The sequence below is a fragment of the Seriola lalandi genome, unplaced genomic scaffold (genome assembly GCF_002814215.2).
Source record: "Seriola lalandi dorsalis isolate HSWRI2012SDOR001 ecotype SW California unplaced genomic scaffold, Sedor1 jcf7180002054544, whole genome shotgun sequence".
NCBI classification, from domain to species: Eukaryota; Metazoa; Chordata; class Actinopteri; order Carangiformes; family Carangidae; genus Seriola; species Seriola lalandi.
In genome coordinates, this window is record NW_019525097.1 from 472,462 (window position 1) to 479,679 (window position 7,218).

The following is a 7,218-nucleotide window of genomic DNA, read 5'->3' on the forward strand; positions in this document are numbered from 1 at the left end:
GATTTCAAGATGACACACAGTGACTGTTTTAATATAAACAAGATAATTCTGATCATTTATAACTTTGGTCCTGTTCAGCAAAATGTGTCGTATAGTGATAATAACACTGAACTGCTGAAATCTGCAGCACAGGAAACACAAACAGTCAGATGTTCAGACAGTTAGTAAATAAACTCTGAGCTGAATCACTTATTTGAGAGGAAAGTAAAATTATCACCAGAACTGACTGACCAACAGTTAGCACACCCAACAGAGACTTGATCTCCCCCAGAAGCAACAGGATTTTGAGTTTAGAGGATCTTGGAAAACTAATTAAACTTTAATATTTCTAATACTTCAGTGACTGATAAATGATTACTAAGAAATTCATAAAGTCTAATTGAAGTCTAATGTTTTATCTGCCGTCAGTAATGTAAGTAACAATACGCTTAAATAAAACGCTGTATTTCAGATATATGGGCCTATCAACTATATGTCACTGTTTTGTTTTTTTATGCTTTATGACCTACCAGAAAGCCACAGTGTAAGTCGCACCCTGGCAATTTGAAACAAAGTGGTTTATAAATAATCTGACAGCTCGAGTTTCTTGACCAGTGGGACTTCATTGTCCAACACTGTATTAACTTGGTGAGTATCACAACTGATAGAGATTATGAGCGAAACTACCAAAATGGGCCACACTGCAATTCCCCCACTCCAAAACCACTGTCTTTCCCTTATCTTAAAAGCCTAAACCTAACAACATGCGACATGAACGACTCCAACCGTTGACCCAAACCTCCTCCTCAAGACCTCTGTGACGGGCTGTAGTCAAAACCACTCATATCGAAGATAAGTCTGAGCAGTTTTGAGATCCAGTGAGGACAGAGGTCAAATGGGTGAAGAGACCAAGTCACAACCAAGACCAAAATTACATTTCCTGAAATCATGATAACAACTGTGAGAAGAAAAAAAAAAAAAAAAATACACATCTAAATGGGGACGCTTGGTTGTTACAAACTAAATTGGCACTTAGTGGAGCGCATACGTCCACCAAGACCAAACAATCCTACACACGTCTGTCGGATCCAGATTATCATATATATCTGCCCCAAACTGTACAAAGATCCTGGATCTGCCCCATATTTTTACTGTAAATATTTCATTGAAAATAAATGTTAATATTTAAGGTATTTGACTGCAGTAAATGCTTTTGCTTAATGTTTTTTCTAGTTTCATCTTCTATGTTTTCTATTCTTCTATTCTTTATCTTCTTCTTCTTTGTTTATTATTATGCACCAAAACAAATTCTTCTCATGTGAAAACCTACTTGGTAATAAACCCGAGTCTGATTTTGAGAATAAGAAAACATCTTAAGATCAAAGTCAAGATGGGGGCTTGCTTCTGCATCGTATAAAGGTTGATTTATAGTTGCATGTAAGAAGTTACAGATATTACAGCTAGCCTGTACGCATAGCCACTCTATAGCAATACAATATGGGGATCACAGTAGCACAGTAGTCTTCTCCTTTACATTAACACACATCCACTGCAAAACCTTACTGCAACCATCTCTATCACAGTGACTGATGTAAATATGCTCTCACAGTCGCTGAAGAAACAAGGCGCACATTCGCACTGTTGCTCATATCCAGAAAATGAAAGACTGTGAACACAGTTACTGTAGGTAATCAGGATAATTATAGCATGATACAGCCTGATCACGTCCATCTAGTACTGTGGTTGAGAGTGAAATCTGATGCTGAACCACAAATCAAAGCGTATGCTGTTCAGATGGTATCTACTGCAGGCCATTAACCCTTTGCAGCAACTATAAATCCAGGTTAAGAGTGTTATAATTTATAGACAGGAGAAAAACCCCTCCGGTGAAATCAGGCAGAAATTACATTTTCTCCATTTAGTGTTTTTCGCAAATAAAATTAGTAGCAGATAAACATGCCTTGTAGGAGTTAATATATAGAGCTATAAGTATTCTGCACTAAATCAACTTGCCACTGCTATAAACAAACACTTTACAGTAAACAAATTATGGTATTAAACGTATGTAAATCAGATATTGCTTGGAAAACACGTCATCATTAAATGAATGTACGCTAGTGTTATACCTGCTGAAAACCTTGCATACAGTCCGCTTCAAAGCTCAGATGGTAATTCAAGCATACAGTAGAGTGACAGTGTCTGCACTTGACACTAATGGGACAAAATTGCTGTTTCATAACAAAGACAGGCTCTTATGTATCTTGGCAACAGTTTATTTAGAAGAGAACTTTTGAGATGATTGCCCAGAGCAGCTAAGTTTCCACCTTTGTTAGTTTTTTATTCTTGCAAAAGAGGCATCTCATTTTCTTACATTACACAATGGCTGCTGTCTGGAATTAAGTGATTCCCTGAACAAGTCCATACCCTGACAGGCGCCACAAGTACTTAAAGGCAATTGAAAAGGCGTAAGAGATAGGTTGAATCAATAGCCTGTTTTTTTTTTTTTTTTCTTCACGTCCCTGTCTACTCCCATTGTTGATATCTCCAGAAGGCACACAAAAGGCTGGCAGGCTGCAGCTTGAAAATAGCTGTATGGCAAGTGGAGCACCCTGGGAATAATTGAGAGCAGTGGCGGTGGAAGTGACGCGAAGATTAAGCGATTAACGTCCTATAGTAGGAAGCCTAGAGCTCTGGCTTAAATAGGATAGATGCCTCCTGGATACAGTGAATTATACACTCAGATGTATTTTTTTTCTTTTGGTTTCCAGCTCGCCTGTTCAAACTCAAGTTCTTTTTCTTAAAAACAGCAATGTGGGCATCAAAGATGAGGCACAGAGAGAGGGCCTAAGCAGGTGATGGCATCCCTCTCCTCTTTCTGCCCTGAGTGCCTCACACTCATTTTGCCCTGGATCAATGGGATTTTAAAACCAGGCTGTGTCTCGACTGAGGGCTCCCCTAGTGTGTATGTGTGATTATGTGGAAAATGGTGGTCATTGCTGCAGGGGCACAGAATGAAAATACGTAATTATCTAGGGGAGAGTTTTGGTACTAAAGTGCATTTTTAACAAAACTTTTAAAGGTTCCGCACTGCACTGACTTTCAAATAAAAGACGGTATATGTAATCACTATAGAATCAAACAGAGACCCCTTTCCACATACCTCTGGTGTTACATGGCAAACTAAAATGGCACTCAGTGGAGAGCATACTTCTGCCAAGGATATATATGACAGTTTTTTTTATGTGTTGAAAAATGCCCCTACCTCCCAATGTTTAGGAAAGGGATAAATAAATCCTGGACCTGCCCCTTTAACCAGAACTGCGCCAAAATTTTGTGGGCTCATTACCAGCCACAAAGTTTGGTGCTAATCAGTTCAGTACTTCATACTGACAAACAAGTAGATATGGGTGAAAACATGACCTCCTTGGTGGAAGTAAAGACAAAAACCATAAATGATATAGTAATAATACTATCTGATATTGAAGAATCTCTACATCTCTATTAGGGAACTGAAAGCTACCTGACAGAGGACCATCTGTTATTAACAGACATGTTAATTCTTCTGCGTTAAATAATATTTTGGAGAAAGCCCCTTTCCTGTCCACAACAATAGACCTTTTTTTTCCCACAGCTGACAGATTTGTCGCAGTAGGAAAGGCACAGGTGTTGATGAATGAATGATGACTCGGTTCAATTCAAGTGCCCCAGACAGTGTGACAGCCATCCAGCATGCATTATGCCAGAGCCCTGAAACTAAGGCAACTAAATGGAATTCAGCCATCATTCATTTTATCATTTACACCTGTGCTTTTCATACTGTCGCATGCCAAAATGTCTCCTTTGAGGCCTGTTGTCCTGTACACAAAACCATCTCCAGATAGAAATTATTTTCCCAGTGCGGTGTGGAAGAACTTAACTGACCTTAGCTCCATCCAACACCTTTAGGATGAACTGGAACACCGACTGAGCACCAGGAACTCAACATCACTGGCCAACCACAATAACGCTCCTGTGGCGAGCAGCCTTGGGCAGTTGTGAGGGAAATCATAATGTTGTTCAATAAGGAACATGTGTCCATTCCAATATTTTACTTTGTTGGTGTAACTCAACAGTCCTCCTTAAGTTTTGACCCCCCATTGGTCTCAAAAACTGGGGTAAATCACTTAATTTTCAGTCACCTCATGAACCACGGGCAGAAGTCCACCTTAAACAACTAAGCAAACTGACTTAACCCATATAAAAACACACCCCAAGCAAACCTTTTGAAAAATTGATGTTTTTTTTTTTATTTCAATATAAAACAGACACAGGTGGAGGCTGTAGAAACTGCCAGTCTGCTGCTTAAAAAGCTTCAAATATACCAACACAGCATCTGAGTGTGCTTATGTGTTCTCAATGTGACACTCACAGTATTTTCTTTTGGTTTTGATTTTATTGGTTGGTACTCAGTGGCCACTTTATTTGGTACATGTACAATCTATTGCAATCTGATACAGCTGTTCTGCCATAAAGTCGACTTTTATGATGCCCATAATGCTCAGTTTTTGTTGACAGTATCATAGAGTTGTTCAGTGAATTATGTTTTAGCACTGAGGGCATAGTTAGTGATGGTGTTGGACTAGACTGCATTACACTGAGAGCTGTTTCTACTGTGACACCCCTCCCACTGTCTTGGATGTTGTCCTGGCCAACCACAGCGGGCAATTGGTCGACATTGGAGGGTCACTGGCTGATGCAGTTCACCTGGACCTTCCAGACTATAAAAGCTTGCCCATGTGCTCAGTTGCTTCCCCTTTCCAACTGCTGACATCCATTTATGTAGGTATCGTATTTCGCTTCTGCACATACAACTCTACAGCACACATGCCACTCATCCAGGCTGATTTCCATATCCCATGTATGAAAATGGGAAGGCCCAGAAATTAGAAACACATCTGAATATCACCACCTTTAACCCTCTGTGACCCACATTGAGACTTTTCCATTTTCACATACTGTTTCAACCCTAGTGGTGTTGTACCGTGTGCTGCTCTCTCCTTCCCTCTCCTTTTCCGGGTACCACTCCTCCTCCAAAATGGGGGAGATGGGCTGCACACAGCACACTTACTAATTAGCGCAGGAGTCATAGTGGAGAGTGGGAGCTGAGTCAGGGCCAGTGGCCCAGTGTGTGGCAGCGAGATCGCTGTGTGTGGCTGTGCATGTCTTACTCCTTGCCGTGAAGGAGGGTGCTTGGTGTCCCAATTTCCTGTCTTCTTTTGTTCTCTGACTCCTGGTTGTTTAGTGTTCCTCAGTTCTCCGGCTTGAGTACTGGACATCATCTGCAGCAATGGGATCTTTGACAAATCCACTCCAGTGAGAGCGTTAACAGACACAGGTAGTTCAGCCAAAAAGCAGTTTACCTATCCTGTCACAAGGCTGCCCTCCCCGCTCAGGATGACAATCTCATCAATCTTGACTAATGGCGCTGTCACCTTGGACGCAATCTTAGGCAGGGCCTCGAGGACCAATGCAGTCTTAGCTGCCTCTCCATATTGCTGGTAGGCGTCCGCCTTCAGTCTCAATTTCTCAGCCTCCGCCTTACCAATGGCTTCGATAATGGAAGCCTCCATTTCCACGTCCCTGATCATCTTGATCTTCTCTGCCTCTGCCTGAGCTATCAGCAACGTTTTTATCTTCTGCCTCTGGCCAGCTGCTGCATTTTGTAGGCCTCAGCGGGCCTCTTGACCAAAGCAATGAGCTCCTTTTCTGTGCAGTCGATCTCTTTCTCCTCAATTGTGATCTGTTGCTTCCTCTGCACCACTTTGATCTCAATCTCCTCCAGACTGCTCCTTGGCAGCTTGCAGCTCATACGCCAACTGGGTCTCTGCCTTCTTCGTGTCGACATCCTGGTTGAAGAAGGCTTTCTGCAGATCCAGTTCTCGTTTGGAGTCGACTGTCCGCTGGTTTACCTTTTCTTTCCGCTTCTGTGTCGACTCGGAATGGGGAACTGTTTGACTGTGGGTCCAAACGAGGCTCTGGTGGTCTCCGGTGGTTTTTGTCTCTGATGATAAGGTGCACGTCGTGGGATGCTGGGCCTGGTGGCTCCTCTCTGACACCCAGAGGATAACACTGGAGCTCATGACTTTGCGGCCCTGATGTGATGATGTGGAGACAGCAGAGGGGGTAGCCATCACTGTCACAGGGGTGGCTCGGGTGAAAGTCATGACAGAGCCTGACTTGCTGGCAGTGGCTTGTGAGCAGTTTCTGGGTAAATCAGTGATGGAAATCAAAGCTGTGGTTCTGCAGACTTTGGAGGGACATCTGCGCTCCATTTAAGGTACCTTGACTGTAGAGGAGATCTATCTGGACAGGGACCAGTTTGCTAGAGTGGTCAGGGAGGTAGCTGCTCCTGATGTAGGCAGGATGGGCATCGAGATTATCAGATTTACCATTAAGGATGCATATAATAAACTGGATTACCTGAGCTCTCTTGGGAAGACGAAGACTGCGGCTGTCCAGAGGAATGCAGACATTGGTTTGGCTGAGGCAGAGAGGGATGCTGGGATATGGGAAGCAGAATGTAAGAAAGAGATTATGGACATGAAATTCCTGGCCAACAACAAGGTGGCCGATGCTCTGTCTTGTGGATAAAATAACACATCACTCCTATCTGAAGAATATATTGCAGAGCTTGGATGTGATGACTCTGGTGAGACCTCTGAGTGTGTACTGGAAGATTGGGCAGATGGTGCTCTCTCCTTCCTCTGCGGTCCCTGCTGGGAGGTTGTGGGTTGTGGCTGTTATAAATGTAATGAATGTAGGTTTTAGAACTACATTACAGATTAGAGTCCTGCAGTTCCATCTAGATGCAGTACATGTCACATCATATTTTAAGATGCTGTTTTTAAAGATGATGCAGTCTGATTAGTCCTGCCACAGTTTCATAGGCCCTGTTCAGACCTGGTATTAATATCTGTCTCGGGTTATCCAATCACAAGTGGTCAGCACTCGGTTCGTCAGTTCACACCTGGCTTTAAAATGCGTCTCCACATGCGCCTCGATTGACCACTTGTGATCGGATCTCACTTTACCGCTTTATGTGCAAATATACAGGTATGCGTTGTTGTTTCTAGCCAATCGACAGACAGATCCGTTGTTAATATGGTTGTGTGTGTATTTGTGTCAAGTGGCAGGCCCCAAAGCTGAAATATGAAGCCAACACTGAAGAACCAAAAACAGTTCTTTGAATGGCCGCTTAAG

At 42.6% G+C, this 7,218-nt stretch overlaps 2 pseudogenes; one reads left to right on the forward strand and one right to left on the reverse strand.

Moving 5' to 3' along the window:
• LOC111661552 (flotillin-2-like) overlaps nt 1–5,924 on the reverse strand; it is a 12,009-nt pseudogene extending 6,085 nt beyond the window's left edge.
• Nucleotides 5,925–5,957: 33 nt separating this feature from the next.
• On the forward strand, nt 5,958–6,609 carry LOC111661553 (flotillin-2 pseudogene; annotated as a pseudogene).
• Nucleotides 6,610–7,218: the final 609 nt, after the last annotated feature.